The sequence below is a fragment of the Anarhichas minor genome, unplaced genomic scaffold (assembly GCF_050575085.1).
Source record: "Anarhichas minor isolate MPS153535 unplaced genomic scaffold, ASM5057508v1 ptg000011l, whole genome shotgun sequence".
Lineage (NCBI taxonomy): Eukaryota > Metazoa > Chordata > Actinopteri > Perciformes > Anarhichadidae > Anarhichas > Anarhichas minor.
The window spans coordinates 10,530,830-10,549,127 of NW_027466457.1; the positions used below are offsets into that span (position 1 = coordinate 10,530,830).

At 43.0% G+C, this 18,298-nt stretch overlaps 1 protein-coding gene across 2 annotated transcripts in view; it reads left to right on the plus strand.

Moving 5' to 3' along the window:
* Nucleotides 1-4,125: 4,125 nt before the first annotated feature.
* LOC142947660 (contactin-1a-like) overlaps nt 4,126-18,298 on the plus strand; it is a 60,052-nt gene continuing 45,879 nt past the window's right edge. For both annotated transcript variants that reach the window (XM_076089400.1, XM_076089401.1), the window contains exons 1-2: nt 4,126-4,318; nt 5,130-5,402. The gene's annotated coding sequence lies outside the window, so the exon portion shown is untranslated. The remainder of the gene's footprint in view (nt 4,319-5,129; nt 5,403-18,298) is intronic.

The window sequence follows — 18,298 nt, forward strand, 5'->3', positions numbered from 1 at the left end:
GACCAATACCATCTCCTGCTTCACGTGCCTGGAATATATTTAGAGCGAGATGGATTTCAGCCCTCCAGAACTTCATTGCAGGAGTAGTAAGACCAACGTACAAATGCACACACAACCATGTACACTGCAGACTTAAACCTACATCCTCAAATACGCACCCCACAGTAACACTCCGCTGTGCAGTGAGCAGGGACTGAGGGCTAGGATGCCAACACACCTGCCTCAGTCTCCTTAGTGTGAAGCAGCTATAGAGAGGCCTTATGGAACACGACAGTTGGGCTCCAATCTTTTTGGCTACCACTTGTGGCACTTCCACTTCCATTACAGTCATATTGTCAGGGTAATAGCGAGAGACCAGCTCGCCATCTGGTGCATTATAACACAGCAATGGTGTCAGGAAGCGGGGAAGTCTTGGTATAGTGTCTTGGAAATATTTTCTCTCCCTCTGGCAAGGACTTTTTTTAGCCTTCTGTTCCTTCAGGTACTCTAATTCATTTTCCCAGGTAAAGCTGTTTGGGGATATTTTCGCAGCATTGTTTGCAGATAATAACAGCAGTGACAGAAAATGAATTGCTGCAACGCATATTAATGAACTAGGCTTGATGATGTTTTTTCATTTTTTTTTTTCAAAATGAAAGCCAAAGATAGTTTTGTGAAGGATGAGTGCATCAGTGTGAGCGACAGCTGGTCGGAAGAATGTCCATAATATCTCACCCGAAATGACTCTCTCTCTCTCAGCAGCAATGAGCTCAAAGACCTGATGACCTTCAGCTACCGGGTGACGATTCATCAATCTGTAATTGTTTGACAGATCTTTCCTCTTGACTTTACTGCCCCCTAGTGATGTGAGGCAATCACACCGATGACTGAAACAAGCAACAGGCTTTTTAATAAACAGTGAATATAGGAAATGTCATGCAAGGCACATGATTTAAACTGTCAATAGAATTGTTTGAAAACATTTTTTCTGGTAATCAATTTCCGGGGAACAACAGTGAAAGAAATCTTAACTGTATTCAAATCACAATATACTCAATTACCTCATACATTTAAGCCGACAGCCTATGAATTTGTTTGGCCCTCTCTTGACGTCCCTACTCCTCAATTACAAAGGCTTCCGGTAAGAGGCTTAGCTATTTACTTTCATGGCAACAGAATCACATTATTTGTCCGTCGATTGGTGATGATTGAGACCAAACAAGCAGCTGCCCCATTACCCCCTCTGCACTCAACCCACCCCTCCTTCCGTCCTCTCATTCCTCATCCAATCCTCGGTGGATTCATTCAGGGTCGGCCGTGCGTCTGCCGTAGCATCCATTACCCATTCCTCCTCTGTGTCCAGCTCCTTGATTTACTGCTGGGCGGAAAGCCTTGTTTGACTTGATCTATAGCTGGTTTTATGTCTACCTCCAGTCTGCTTTCAATGGGGGAGTAAGATCATTACATGGTCTCTCAGTGATGTTCTCTTTCCAAACAACCTGCGAGCTTTAAAACGCATAATTTGCATCTCAGACGCTCAAGTGAAGGACATGATCTTTCAGCTTCTACAAGCTTCCCAACAAGACACCATATAGAATAAAGGACATCAAAGGCAGGTATTAGAAAAAACATTTAGTTTCTGATATTTCTTAAGTGTGCGCTGAGCTTCGGGTCGTCTGTTTCTTAGATGTGCGTGGCAGAGCCTTTGTGCCTTTATGGAGATTTGCCCTATCCTGAATGCTCTGAGAGCTGAGGAGGATAATTGTTTATGATTACTCTGTGACATTTCCATATGGCTGACAAATGGTTTGCCAACACACACACACACACACACACACACACACACACACACACACACACACTCGCTTATGCACACACATCTGTCAAGACCAAGCTGCTTGGAGGCCGAATGGTAGGTTTGATTTGCCTGAAATTGAAAACCCCAATTGTAGGAGGAAAATCACCCCTTCCAAGTGTGACGGTATCTTTTCTTCCCCAGTGTTTCTATCAACTCAAGGAGGATGTTTTCCCTGAGGGGGGAGGGGAGTGAGCTGATTTGGTGGCAGATATCATTGCCGTCCTGTTGGATGGATGCTACATGAAGTGAGAGTGCTTTGTTCTATTGATCTGATACTCTAAATCACCCCCCCCCCCCCCCCCCCCCCATACTTTTTTTTAATCATGACAGCACCAGGATTATAGCTCATTCCCTGCCCTGATTCCTATTCCCCATGCACCCCCCTCCATGTCCCATGTGTATTTGGACCGAGTGGGTGGGGGTTACCTTTGCATGAGCCCCCTGTGGAGATCATCGGGGCTAAATCATATTTACCCTCACCTCTCCCTCCTCCTCTGCCAGGCAGATAGATGACAGCCACCCATTCTTTCCTCCAGACAGCAGGGTGTTTGCTGTTCCTCTTATCCACCCCAGAGACCGGCATTGTAACAATGTTATTCACCAGCAGGATCTGTCTCTATTTGCATTGCCATGTTGTAAGAGGAACAAAAGTGTTTGTCTGAGGCTTGAATACACCTAGATCTTGGATAACCTGCACACAAAATAACATCCTTTTGGGCCCAGTATTATGCTGCTCTATTTGGATTTCATGAATTTCCTCAGTGTTACTGAATCCCTCTGGCGTGACTATTTTCTGTGGAGCGACATGTTTTTCTAATACATCCCCTCGGCTCAAGATAATGCCTTTTTTTCTTGTGGATTAACAGCAGTTCCCATCTCAAAGGAAACAATACGTTTTTTTTGCTGAAATTCTGAATAATAACAACAGCCTTAGGGAACAAAGCAGCAACATTCAAAAAGAGATGGAGCCATAACCATCATGTAAAGTCAGTTTGTGGTCACATTAAGAAGATATTTTTTATGTTCCCCCAAATTCATCCAAGAGGGCTAAGACCCTCAATTAATTCTACCCTGCTCTTTCTCAAAGATTCCTGCATTATTTATGGGCCGCCGCCACAGCAGATTATTATTTGCTGTGTGGTGTTTACATCCAAGATTTAAATCTAATCCCAAGGGATTGAGACGGTCTCATGTTTGGACCGACACGCGGGCAAGGCTTTGCAATTAGCAGAGGTGCCCTTTCGATATCTGCCAGATGAAAAACATGGCAACGGTTAACATGCAGGGTGCCGTGTCACTCGTTTCTCATCTACCCCTGGTTGTGTCTAGTCATGCAAATGCATTTAACTGCTCATGTTGTGAGATTTCTTTCTCTGAAACTTGAACTGCTGCTACAAACAATGGAATGGAATTAACCAAGTGGTAAATACACTTGGAAAGGTTTTTAGAAGCATTTTGACACAAACCTCAGTGTCAAATTTTTGGACTCCTTTTTTTAAAGAGGTTAAACAAAACATTGTGATCTTTGACATCGCTTAAACTTATTTTTTTTTTTGCGAGAATCAAAGACAAGAATTATAACTTAAGTGTAGCAGAGGTTGATGGGCAAAAACAGTTCATTATTACAAGAAGTGAAAGGAAGTAAGATGGCAAACAGGTCTAAAAACCACTATGGACAAAAGTGAATGCTTGGTGGGGGCTGATTGCTGATGGGAAGCAGGTGTGTAGGCAGGAGATCGGTCAGGTGATAAAACACACTGAGGACCACTTGTGGCCAGGTGAGGAATGACAGGTAGTGACTGGAGAGGATAGCAAAGCCTGACAACTGGAAGAAATAAGAAATGGAGTCAGAAGCAGATCAAGTAGATGAAACATCACAGTTTTGTGACATAACAGATGGTGCATCCGCCATTCATTCAACGGATAGCATGATTAAAATATCAATATATGTGCACACGGGGTTTTTTTCTTTCAATTCAGGAATATAATTATTTATTTGTAGGCACAATTAACATAACTGCAATTCTGTCCATTTGGAAACAAAACAAAACCAACTCTGCCATGTCTTTGGTGAAGATATGTCACCGTTTAAGATACATATTCATATTTTTGATATTAATACTGAACAAAACAAACACTGGAGAAAGCCAACTCTGCAGCTCTATGAAGCTTTTTTCCCCCTTTTATGACTGCACATTTAATGTACGATTGAGTTCCAGCAGCTCTTATCATCAACTGCCATTAGGAGCCGTTTCCAGCAACAAAGCTCTGATAAAGTCCCTTAATGCGCCCTGCCCAAACGGGAGACAAAGTTAAAGTTAGCAAATGGAAAGTGAACACAGTAAAGCCTCTATCAAAAGACGCAGAGATGTTCTCAGGAGTCGGAGGAGACTAAAAGAGCTGAAAAGGAGACGGATATCCTTCCGATGGCCTGAAAGACGACTTCAAATGACTGTTACCTGCTGGTGTCTATATTTCAAGGTGGGCAGCTGTTCGCTAACATTTACTGAAGATGTGTAACGTTAACATGTTTTATTGTTTATTGTTCTAATGTTAACATGCTGGGCGACTGTGGCTAAGGGGATAGCAGGGCCGCCTTTCAATCAGAGGGTCGGTGGTTCAATCCCCTTTATTGTGTATTGTTCTAAAGTTAACATGCTGGGCGACTGTGGCTAAGGGGATAGCAGGGCCGCCTTTCAATCAGAGGGTCGGTGGTTCAATCCCCGGCTCCGGCTCTGCTAGTCGCATGTCGATGTGTCCTTGAGCAAGACACTTAACCCCAAAATTGCTCCTGTAGTTGTGCCTGCGGTGTAGAAATGTGATAGACTGAATTGTAAGTCGCTTTGGATAAAAGTGTCTGCTAAATGACTGTAATGTAATGTAACATTACCCCAAGGGTTGTGGCAAACTCTCGAGGCAGCCTTTAGTTAAATTAGTAACAAGCATATGCCGAAACATCACATTAATAACAATAACTAAGATATTGTAGATGGCATGTATGTTTCCCCATTAATTACATGTCGGTCAACTATGAATCCACATGGGGCCGTTTAATGAAAAGACCCCTCAAACCATCAGTCCATTGACAACCAGTCAACCCTTTTAAATATTTTCACTGTGGGGATATTGTTACTGCTAATCAAATCTGATATTATGTTACACGACGAGCACTTAAACGTTCCACTATAAGAGGAATGTATTTAATTTATCACACACTGAGGTAAACTTGTGTCATTAAATGTATAAAGATATTAAAGGTTTTATATAACGCACTTCTTTCAATGTCCCTCAGGTCTTCCTCGTGCTGGGGAACCCCTTTGAAGGAGCTCAGGAGGAACCGGACACCACTGTGGGAGCCACCAGCTCCGTGGTGCTGCGTGGAAAACAAGCAAGTCTAGCGCCCCCCTAAATTGACAGTCATAACCCTTCATCCAATCCACGGGGACAGGACCGCCAGTTTATTCCCCCTCTCTTGAGCGCCCAGCGATGCGGTGCTGAGAAGGTGCGAGCGTCGTGAAGGACACAAGCACGGACGGACCTGGCGCGTTTAAACCCGCTACGGAAGGTAAGGACACGAGCACCGGGCAAGATATCAAGTGAAAACGGATTATTTTACAGTACGATCAGGAAACCGGGCGCTGCGTTTTGACAGCTGGGAAATCAGTGTTGTTTACAACAGACTGAGTGTGGGATGCGCGGATGGGATGGAGCTTAAACGCAGCCCCTCCGCAATGCAGAATCCTACGACATGGGTACGAGGAAACTGTATTTTGTTGTTTTTGTGTGTGTCGTATTGACAGATGCAGAGACATACTGCGTGTGTGCAATATCTGACATATCGTGGCATGGTGGGGTGTGATGCTGTAACATGATTTGCTGCATATCTTGCCATGCACTTTCTTCCCCCCCCCACCCAAAAAAATGAGTCGATGCACAGAGCAGATGTAAGGACGTATTTCAACACACAGCAAATGTGCTTTAAAGCAATTAATCAGAGTATTACATTCTGCAGAGCACGCCAGAGGCCATAGCCTATAACAGCGCCGCACATACCGATGATTCAAACTACCGCCTGCCTTTAACAGCCACAAGATTTCGAAGCACCCGACGGCTGTAAACACTTTCATCTGGGGTGGAACTAAAACGCGTGTTCTGGTGTTTAGTGCCGCGATCGATTGAGGCGTGTGATTCGGCTCTGTCATCTTTACTGGCAGATTGAGCCGTGTAGTGCTCATAATGGCCCATCGCAGGGTTATTCTTTCAGGATGTCAGGTGCTGGAGAAGGTGTCATGGGCGCGTCCTTGACTCACCAGACTAAAGGGCTTCAGTGGAGAGAAACCGTCCATGCTACATGTTGCTAAAGTAATGTTGAGGGACCTCAGGAAGTTCTAGAGAGATTACTTCATTAGTAGTTATTCTTTTTGTCATGATAGATTATTTATTTGATGACAAAAATGATGATGGTAGCCTCATATAAATCATGCATGTCAGTGCATGCAACTATGCACTGACTTGTGAACAAAAATCCCAGATGTGAGTTTTGAAATATTACATTGGTTTTCTGCATCTAAGTGTGTGGGGGGGGAGGTCATTGATCAGACATTGTTTTTTGAACCTGTGATCTCAGTTAATAGCTGAACTGACGCCGGTCACCGTCAATAAGCTACATGGTCAAGTCTCTGCAACTCAAGATTGTTGCATAATGGGTTGATTTGGATGCAAGCGCAGTTATGGTTTTCATAATGCCGTTGACTAATAGACTTGATTTGGCACAGCTCCCTGCAGCAGATAGCAGAGTATGATTTAAGCAGCCACAGCTTTCCATTGTGGTCCAATGAGCTTTCAAAGCCTGTGATTAATGATGTAATCAATACCAAAACAAACTAAAAGGGAATTATGATAGAGTTGTTTTGCTTTTGTGATGGGCATATGTGGCTGAACCACATGGTCTCTTGGTTTATTGGTTCTAGATTAACATGTTAATGTTGGTTTATTGACTAGATTATTACAGTATATTAAAATTGCTCTTGGAATTGTGTCCCCACGCCTGTGAGCTGTACACAAAAATGTGTATATTTCCAGATGATCAATTGATAAATGTCTGACCTCCTCCTGCTCCTGGGCACTGTACACCTACATGTTTTTGAGTCAAATTTTCATTTCAACCTTATTTGCCGGTCGGTGCCATGTGTGAAATTCTTCACTGTGTATTTGTCCTGATTGAATCAGAGCCATAAATGTGGCACACAATGTCAGAGGGATTCCGTGGCCGCCTGTCAGGTGGAGCACTTTGTGAATCTTGCATGCAAAGGCATCATCTTACATATTTGATCTCCCTTGCTGCGTAGCGAAACATGTCTGAATATAGCGTTTTGAATTTTGCAATGAGCCGTTCCCTGCCAGCATATTGTCTGTAAGGCTGCTGCGGCTTGAGTGGTCTGCATTATGGGGAACTTTCTTTACGTAACACAGTACCCTGCAGGATGTTGCTGTTCTGTGATGCATTTCGAGGCTACAGCCTCAGCCTCCATTAGTGTCACAGTCAAATGACTCGACATAGCCGTACACTTACTTCTCCTTTGGTTTGAAGCTTCAGTCACACATCTGTCATAGCCCAGGTTAACCTCACCTCAGGCAGAAAATAGAGCTGCCTTCAACCTCCCCATCTCCACTGAAGTCAGAATGTAACTTATGAACTTGAGTACGAACGTGAGACAGATTGCTTTTATTCATCTGCTGTATAAATGTTGACTGCAAATTTGTCAAATGCATGAACAGTTAAAAAAAAAAGAAAAAAAGAAAAAAAAAAAAAGAAGAATATATATACACAAAGACAATGATTTTCCAATTTAATTAATGTCTTTATACAAGCAGCATTGTTTTGGAGATCAAAGCAGAACCTTGGATGTAAGCCATGTAAGATTAAGTCATTTTAGAGTCGTTTCACGAGATTAGATTTGTTTCCAGATGTCCTTCTGAGCCCTGGGCGACACATTTGTGGGCAAAGAGTCAAAGCATTAGCTAAAAAGAGGGAAAGATCTTGCGTGCGATTTTGAGCAGACTTTAAACTGATTGGCATCGTTGACATTTGCCAGCAACAGAGCTGGTTTGTTTGTCGCTGTTTGTGCTGTCACACTGAATACAGCGTCAGTCACGCTGGAGGGAATTCGTCCTGTGGACTTGTTTCATTGGTAAATTGAATGCACTGAATGAATGAGGATACAGCAACACGAGGCAGCCTATGAACATGAACGTCTGTGTGCAGAAACACACACACAAACACAAGCCCTCATTGCGGCGACTGTCTTCACTGCATGTACAAGTGCTTCTTCTCTCTGTCCTGCTGACAAAACTGCTCTCGTCTTGACGCTTCCTTTAGATTGCTCAGCAATTTACGCAGTGGCAATCAATAGCGAGATCCACTAATGGTACGGCGGTGAGGCAGAGACGTGACGTCTTCTATGTTTGCCTGGAGACAGACCTCTCCTCTGTTCATGCCTGAGGAGGAGAAAGGCCCTCAGTCCCCCATCTGCCATGTCTGGATACAGTTTGCACCAGAACGACCATAGATTCTCCCACTGCGGACAGCTCCCTGCTCTCTGCATCCATGTGGCAAAGCTTTCAGATATCTCATCGTTTTGTAAAATGGTGGTACTTGTTGGCTTTGTGTAGCCAATAGGTAGAAAACAGAGCCATGCAGGTTCAAGCTGAAGTGAAAAATTGGGTTGTTTTGGTAATTAATTTCCAGCAAAAATGCCAAACACTTGCTTCTAGCTTCTCAGATGTAAGCAATTGCTGCTTTTCTTGTCTGATGTGAGAGCCAGCTGGATCTTTGAAGCACCTTATACATTGTGTTAAATACATAGGACTCTCAAATCAGTCACTTTGTTTCACTGGATAAGGTCTTGTTGCCGGGGCTCATGTTCTATTTCTGGGGCCATTGTTGCCTACTTGAATCTAATGATCTTAAATAGCTGCTCCCAGCACTTCTGGAGGCTACTTACTTTTAAAGGCAGAACCCCAAATGAATAATTATTCAGCCACGCTGGATTAAAGTTGTTTTAGTGCGTGCGCGCATAAATGCATGTGTATGGCTCATCTAGGTCTTCTGCAGTCCATGATTTGTATCTGCCATGTCTAAGATTAGGATAAAATACTGCCTGTATAAATGGCCTTTTGTTGCTTTACACAAAAGCAGCACAATGCTGAAGATAAAAATAGATATATTTGATTTCAACTGCTGGCTTTTTGTCTATTTATAGCAATAAAGCTCCTGGAGTAAGATGTTATTTATTTACTGACAAGGTTTTTGATGAAATGGCTTAAAGATGTAAACTTAAAGTGTCTTTTCTCCTGGAACATTTAATCTGTTCCCCCGCTCTTTATCAGTGTGATTTTGTTTGTTGATAAAGTGCTGAGCTTCCTCTGTGGCTCCTATACACTTTTGTCTATCTGCTATAGTGATGTCTCATTCAAAATCAGATTACCCCATTTCCATTAAGATATTGTGGGCCGGACAAGCAGGTATAGTGTTCGGAAATTACCTGGTATCGCCCCCCTGTCACTCTTGGGGGAAATAAGATGACATTGATCAATGTCATCAGAATGTTATCTAGAAGTAGGGTAGAAGCTCCATGTGTAGAGATTTCTTTGTGGTCTGTTCGTTCGGGAAGCTGAAGGCTTCAACTGCTCAAAATCACATTTAAATGATATTGAGGAACAAAGCATAAAGGTTTATTTATTAAAGAGGTCACTGATGAACTGGGCAAAGGATTCATTTTCTGAATGATTAATTAATTAAAGACCTGTGTCTGTCTGATGATTTTAAATCTTGAGTTGAAGTGAAGACATCATTTAACTAGGTTATATTTGACAAGTTTCCGCCACTCTCCTCTGATTTGTCGCTCAGTTTCTCTATTTTTAGACTTTACAATCACAGTAAATCTTTTGGGATTTATGGACTCAATCAGAAGAAGATTACAAATGTGTGCCCTTCGCCTCCTAATTTCTATACAGCATGATTGGCTTTTTGAGATTTTTCAGATAATATTTGACTTCCTACATGACAATAACAACACAAACGACAGTTTGTGTTCTTATTAGCAGAGCAAGCCTTATCTGGCTTCATTGGCATGCATTCAATTTCCGCAGTAATATCAAGAGCTGTTTGCTCATCAAATACTTAATTGCATTTTGTCAACTCGTTCTAAAGAAGTTTGTATTTAATGAAGATAAGAAGTGAAAGTGACAGCACTGGAAGGTTAACAAGTTCAGAGGACAGTTTTCCCTAATTAAGTAGTCAATGTGAAGCATCCTAATATGAATGGGTCTTAATTAAACTCTTCCTCAAAGTGTCAGATTACCTCTTGTGTATTTGTGAAACATTTCACTGAGCAGAAAGATAGCGTTATGCACAGTGGACTTCTGAGCCATCTGTTTTTGCACCTTCTTAAATGCAGTGAGATCCATTGTTTACAGGGCTGCTGAGAAGCCGTGCAGTCAGACAACACTATATGCTATTTTGGTCCAGTACGAGTATCTTCAATTTCATGCAATTTGAAAATCAGTGGCGTGTGTCTGATTTATTCCCTGGGATTTCAGCCAGAGTGTTGTTGTTGCAGTGGTTAACATGTACATTCCTCATCTGTTTAGATATTTTTGTTCCTTTCATGGCTCTACACATTGTTTTTTTGTCTTGATCAGGCCAGATCATAAGACTGCAAAAATAAGGGCTAGCTCTTGTATAGAGTAGAACAGACGCTTTGGATGGTTAAAGGTTGGAACAGAAATAATCACCTTTGATGCTGGCAAAACCTTACAGCTATATCCCATCTGACAACAATTTATTCCATAATCTGCACATGAAAGCAAGAATTTAGCATCATTGTAAAGTTTAGTTTACCTTTGTATCCATCGTCATTCATAGTCTCAGTAATGGCCTGCATTGTTTTGGTTTTAATCCTATTTAATCTGTGTTTATTATGGGATTGTGAAAGCTTAACCATAGTTTCAACCGCTAGCATTGTTATCTTATAGTGCCGGGGATAAAAAAAACAAGCCCAATGGTGCAGGGAACTGTCCAATTAGGTACCAAAGCGTCTTTCTCATTGGGGCCAAGCCACTCTTGGGGCCTTTGAGCAAGGCCTGTTGCTATGGCGCTGCATGGGAGCATGTGTGGAAGACACGACTTCATCTACATGCTAGTTCAGCACGCAAGGCTCACAAGCATAACCAACACTCTCCTCATCGTATACTGTCACCTTTCAGGTATACTGAATGTTGTTTCTCATGCTATCCCAGTGCACGCCACCTTATAGTGATGATGCATGCTGTTTACAGCCCAGCCCCGTCACTGTGATGCTAAACTGAAACCATGAACTCTCCATCAGTTGTGTGTTGAATGTAATGAAAGACCGAGGGGGTCAAAGAGGATTCTTGCACTAATCAGAAACGTCCTTGGTGAGAAGCGTACTAGCTCTTTAGCTGGCTGACCTTTAGCCTTCTCCGGGAGGGACCTGCATGTGTGAGCAGTGTATGGATGGAAGGCTAATCGCAGAGAGAGCCCAAAGGCGAAGGCCTCTTGGCACGTGGAGCGAATACTGAGCTCTTGGGAAGCCTCATTATACATTTAGGGGCGTCCTGTTTTCCCTCTCTCTGGACAGCTGGACAGCTAAATTGTTTGTGGATCAATAGTTTAGCTTCCTACTGGCTCCACAGAGTGAGCAAAGTGCATTTAAACCCAAGAAATCCCATTACCTTTGGCAGAGATGGGAAGCATAGCACTCGGGGCCTCCGCAAGTGCTATTGCTATGCCCATTATTCATTCTCGCTGTTTGTTTACCTGCACTGCTTCTGCCGAGACCACCCGTCGTCATTTTATGACCATGTTATCAAATTGTCTTTGATTTCCAGTTTCTTTGCTATACAGTTTCATCCATAAATATCCCATGGTAATCCCATTTGGTGTTATTTTTCTAAGGATAATGCTATATGCACTGCACTTTTAAATCATGCATTGAATGCTGTCATTTCCAGGACACCGAGAGCACCTCACTAAGATCGATTGAAAGTTCCAAGTTGGCGGTGTGCAAGCTGATTGTATATTAATGCTGCTGACCGGAGCCTGGCTGCAGCCTGTCTGTATTGATTCGACACTTATTTAAAATGCCTGTTGTTTGTCAGTCCAGCTCTTTGGTTATGTAAAAGGCAGAGAAAGGGGATTGAGAGAGAGAAAGAAGGGGTGGGGGGGTTTGGGGGGTATAATGAGAAACGGAGAAGAACAAAACATTTGGAGCTCTCCCTTCATTCCTTAGATCAGTGTAACCAGAAATAAAAGCTGTGGCTGGTGTAAGCTCTGGGCTGCGGGCCGCCGCTGTCCTCTCCTGGCTCTGTTGCTGTGCTGCTGACGCGCTTGTGTTTCACTGGTCAGCCTCCGAGCTTCCTGGGCCCGAGGCTGCATCTCGACATGAAGAGCCCATTGATGTGGCCAACATTAGCATTCGTTGTAGGCGAGCACGACAAACAGGTTGGTTTTTCCGTTTCTCGCTGACAAACCTGCGCTCTCTGGATCCTCTCAAAGGGTCTCAAATCAACCCTCTTGTTGCATAGCTAATGAGAGTGAATAAAAGAGGTCAAAGAATGCTAATGCAGGCCTCCTTTAGTCCAAGCTGTGTCCCATTTGTATAAATCACAGCCCTGCCAACTGACACGTCAAGGTATCGCTGTCACATCAGGCTCACAAACTCACAAGGTGATGTAACCACCTGCGTCATGTTTTCTGTAAGTGCTGGTGGGACAATACACCAGCGCTAATAGCTTCCGACAAACTAGCCTAAAACGTCCCTGAACAAAAAGTTGTTCCTTTCAGTTGGCATATCATTATTCAGATCTGAACCCAGCATTCTGAGGGAATCTGGCTGACTTATGCATGAGATTTGTGCACTAATTATGCCGCAGATTCTTTTCCTTGGCTCGGTTTGTTGCTGCAGGAGCTTTTGTTGCAATCTGCTAATTCACGCTGCTGAAATTATCCTCCGCAATTTTGCTCAGCAACATCTAATTGCCCCCAGAGAAGAAGCGGCTACTATCACCCCATGGAAAATAACACATTCATCTTTTTTTAATTATCATGAGTCAAACTACTGCTTGAGCAAGTCATCCTGATGCCAACAGAGAGAGAGAGAGGTCAAGGGCGAGAAGGAAAGAAAGAGAGAGAAGGGGAAGCCAGCTTCCTAATTATAGATCTTTTTCTACCATTGTACATTCCAGCCTGACTGTAAAATAATTTATATGAACAGTAAACAGGCATCTCCCTTTTTATTCTCATTACTGGCAGTCTAGACTGAGGGAGGTGCCAACAATCACAACATCAACTCACCGCCCGACTGAAACTATCTCTCACATTATTCCATGGAGAAAAATAAGCCATGCATGAATATTAATATGGCATTTGTTCAGAGTTCAGTTGGGCATGGAGGAGGACTGCCTCCATACTGTATATGTGTGGGCCATGTGGTGAAATGTGTCAGTAGTATAGTGGCCAGTGTCACTGGCTGGATTATTCATGAGGAAGGTGTAATGACAGTGAGTGGAGGAAAGGGCATCCAGAGGTGAGTCTGACTGGGAGAAAGGGCACTGAATCCTTTTTTCACACAGACATACACACACACACACACACGCCTTTGCAGTGCTCTGACTCTTATCTGCAACACACAGCTTCACTCATGCTGCACACACAGGGCCATAGTGTGTGGAGGACAGACGGAGCGAAGGGCACAGCGTCGAAGCCAGGCAAGCACACATAGACTCCATATGCACACTCACAAACACACACACACACACACACAAATGCACAATGGATGGAAAGAGGAGGTGTTGGACTTTTCTTAATTCCCCTGCAACAGAGGACAACAAGACAAAGCAAAGCACTGCTCTTCTCTATGACTGAAGAGGGGTAGGAACTACTCTGTGTTTAGAGAGACTTCTGGAGACTTATTGTTATTCACACTGACCCATGACCAACCAGATTATAATTTAACTCCAGCACAATGAAAAGAGAAAATGAATGCCTCAAATAACTGAGCATGAAGCTAAAGAACTTCATTTTCCACAAAAGGTTTTCAAACAAAACACAAAACTGAGAATATTATCATGGATACAAAATTAGAATTAAGTAAGTTAATACACTTTTTTATTATAGGAATAGTTTGACATTCTAAGGAGGTGATTATAATGTCTGTCTGTTAAATATGAAGCTGGAGCCAGGCAGACATGTAGGTTAAGTTAGCTTAGCATAAAGACTAGAGGCAGGGGAGCGTGGTTGTGTCCAAATGTATAAGACACAACCTAAACCACTAACACTCACAAATAAACATGTTATATTACATACAAAAAACAAAGTCTATAATTCACTATAAGTAGTTTTAGGGCGAGTGCAGTGACTTCTTGGAGTCTTGTTGTTGCCATTAGGTTGCCGGGTGACCAGCAGAGACACCAGATTACCTTTGGACAAAGCCAGGCTCGCTGTTGCCCCCTGCTTCCTGTCTTTAACTGTCTCTTGGCATTAATCTTCTTCAAAACTGAAGAATTTAATTTTTCCATGAAATATGAGATTTGCTGAATGCAATGATATAGGTTAAATTAGGGAGCGAGAGTCATATAAATATTACTTTAAAAAAAACACCGCTCAGTTTTACTTATTTACTGGCAGGAATAAACCCAACACAATGTAGGTGAAAAGGCCCCGTGAGAACTCTTTGGGCAGTCAAGCGAAAGCGTCCGTTTGAAGCATAATATATGAAAAGTCTCTTAACCTAGTTTAGCACTCTGGCTGCTACTGTAGAGAACACAAGCTTGATTGGAAATGCTGAAAGCTGCGTGGGCTGTTATCTGAGCTGTGTCTTCTACAGCAGTTGGACTGTGTCGCAAGCAGCTTCATAACAGTGGCGATGGTTTCCTTATGTGAAGTGATAATCTTGTGATCTGAATGCCAGAAAGCTCCTACACATCGGCACCTCCGTACGCTAACACAGCCACGTAATGTGAGGACGTAGCAATTTTGTGTTCCGAAAATGTCGGTGTTTGAAGAGACGGCACATTAGCCTTGTCATAGTTGCAGAATGATCTACACAATTGGTTGATCATTTGTCTGGCAACATGACCTAAGCACTGTTTTTCAGTACCTCTGTTGTTCTCTGTTGTTTACGTGGGCACCTGTTCGGCCTTATGAGCCATGATCACATGGCGTGACTTGGCCAAAAGGCACCAGATGACTCAGGTCTTTGCTCAAGCTGTGCTCATTGTCAGTCGACACACACACACACACACACTGCTTTTTCAACAGGCCGTCTGACTGTGGCCATGTGCTCTGCGCTAAACACAGCTGACTGGGTTTGTTGACATGGACACTGTGTCCCGAACATGAAGGTATATGATGGTGGAGGGGTCTGGTCCTAATGAAGTGTTTATCCCTGTTGCAAATACTCCTGCTTGCACAAATGAACAGAATCTTTTAATTCATACAAAGGAAACAACCAACACAGAAACAGTAAATTGGATAATGTGTTCACATGCTGTAATATTTCAGCAACTATTTGCTTGGCCAGCTGTCACACTGAGGTTTCTAGCTCATGCTGACTATTTTAAATAGTATAATGCAGCTTTTCAAGGAGGGAGTTACTTGAGTGCCAAATAACAGGGGAATATAATTTTACACATAAACGCACCCATTGAAAGAGACTGTGGAGCTCGCCGTGGCACAAGAAGTGGAGAAAGACGTCCTGATGGGTAGGCATGAATATGCATGGCACTGCTTAGAAGCACTGGCACACACTAATACAGTATGGCAGTCAACGGTCTCACAGAGCAGGCTTTGTCTGAGCCTCTTGTTTGAACTGTTCAGCCCTGAAGTGCCTCTACAGAAGTATCAGAAAGAGAAATCTCTCATCTTGTTCAAGAAAATCTTTAAATGTTAGAACGAGGAGCCTTATTTTGTGTTATGTCTCCTCCCTCACTAGTTAATCACTTATTTATCAGTAAGATCGTAGGGTGTTTACATTCCACTACCCAACTTGGAATTATGACTTTTCATTTTGGATTTATTCCGATTGAGTTGGTTTAAAGAACTGCTAAGTGATAAATTACCACAGTAAACAACTCGGCATGTGTGGTGCACGAGGGATCGTTTAAAAGGGCTCGTTAATGTGTCCTAACAAAGCTCTTCTTGTGGTCCATGCGCCGCTCCTTCTCATTTCCTGGAATGATCTGTCATCCACCCACATCTGCCTTGGAGAGAAATTGGGAAATAGGAAGTATCAGAAGTAAACAAATATCTGTAGAGCTCGCTTGACCCCAAAATTGCTCCCGCTGGCTGTGCCAGCATTGTATGAATGGGCAGGTGCATGGTAGTCCCTACCATCCGTGTATTAATGGGTGAATGATGACATCTACAGTCCATTTACTTAACAATGGGAGTGAAGCTGCATCCACAGGTTTCTCTACAGTTGTAGAGGAAAAAAACAAGCAAAACACATCTGGCTGTTTGGCAGATCCATTTCAGACACATTGTTCTTGTACAAACATACAGCCACACACTGCAGATTGGGAAGGAAACATAGATATACAATATACTTATAATATAATCTGAGCAAAAACAAAATATGGGGACTTGCCGTATATAGCAAAGGTTTAGTGTAATTACTGTGAACAAACCATAAAAACTCTGCGAGATTGCCTCATGGCACGAAAGGACATTTCATTCCGGCGTGAGAATCTGTGCAGACTCCACTGCAAACAAAGAGCTTTTCAATATGGTGAAGTAACTCAAAGGCCTATTGTGAAATAATGTCCAGGGTAGAGGACTTGATGTTGAAGTCTGACTCCCTCCAAGCATGGGGAGCCAAGAGGTCCGACATCCACAGTTCATCAGGGCTCAACAATAGAGGTTGTTAGAACATACACTGTCCTACCGTAAACACTCACTTGGGCACCAAATCCACAGCGGAAAAGTACCCAACACATGTATTATTCAGTCCTAGCACAGTGCTCGGCTGCTTTAGGAAATTATTTTTGCAGTTTTTAAAAGTTAAAGTATATATTCTTGACCAGTTCTGAAATATCTTTTTCCTCAGTGGCAATGAATGGGCTGAGAGCCCCAGACAGGGTTGGGTAGTCAGAAAGTAAACATAGATGGGTTCGGTCTATACATGGGCTTTGTTGACAATAGGAACAATACAGAATAGCACACGTCTTTGTTAGAAACAGTGGGAAACACAACCACTAACTGCAGCACTGGAATCAAAGGAGGTTCCTTCTGTAAGTATCCTAATCCTAGTGTGCCATGATACCGAGGTATTCAGCACCGTATTAACAAATCAATTCAGTGCGATTGATCCAGCCTCTCTGACTCAGATTTACCTGAGCTTTACTGACGAACATTGATTCATCTCCTTCATCTTCTCAGGCATCGCTCTGTGTATTCTAGCACACAAGTGAATTGATTCATGAATGTAAATGATTGGCTGACGTCTCGCCCGCATCCACAAAGACGTCGCTGTATCTTCTTGCAGTGAACAGCATCTTGTTTGGCCCGTGACCCTCACTGACTTTCATTGTGTCTCAGTGGTCATTATATTCTCATGTGCTTGGAAGGTATACATTTTCTTCCTGCCATTTTACAATCAGTTTTGCTGGAGGTGAAAAGGTCCACTCAAGTGTTGAGGCGACGAAACACTGGACTCTTCAGCTGACTTGCACTTACACATACACAATTGTTGGCACTCACACACCCACCCACACACTCGCTTACTCTTGAGTTGCTGGATTTCTCTGACAAAGCTGATGAGAAAATGCGGAAATGAGGCAGTGAGTGGAGGATTGTTTGGTTCGACTGTGTGTCAAACCTCTGCAGAGGAAGGTAAAGATTACAGCCAGTCCACACATAACAGTCCCTGCTTCAAGAAATCTTCTCACCTGTAGTTTGTTCAAACAGTCTTCTGGGCAGACGTGGATAATGAAGACAAAATAGCTCAGAGGTGAGATGTTGATGGTGAAGAGGAAAAGGAGGGAGTGGGCAGTTAGCTGCCATGGACACTGTGTCTTTATGATTAGGCTTAATGCTTTGATATACAGCAATAATTCACAGACAGCTTGATTTTCAGTGTTCAGTTCCATACTCTATTGTTGGAGGGAAAGAAAGTAAACAACTCAGCATGTGTGTGGTGCACTAGGGAACATGTCCTCCTGAACTTTTCCCCCTCCTTCTCATTTCCTGGAATGATCTGTCATCCATCCACATCTGCCTAGCAGAGACATTTTGAAATGGGAAGTAACAGAAGTAAACAAATATCTGCAGAGCTCGCTATCAAGTTCTTAAAGATGCAAATTGGGCCTCGCTGCCCTTTGGCAATAGGGCCGCTGTTGCATCAAAGCTACAGTGGCATCGGGAGTTAACAGCCACGTCGG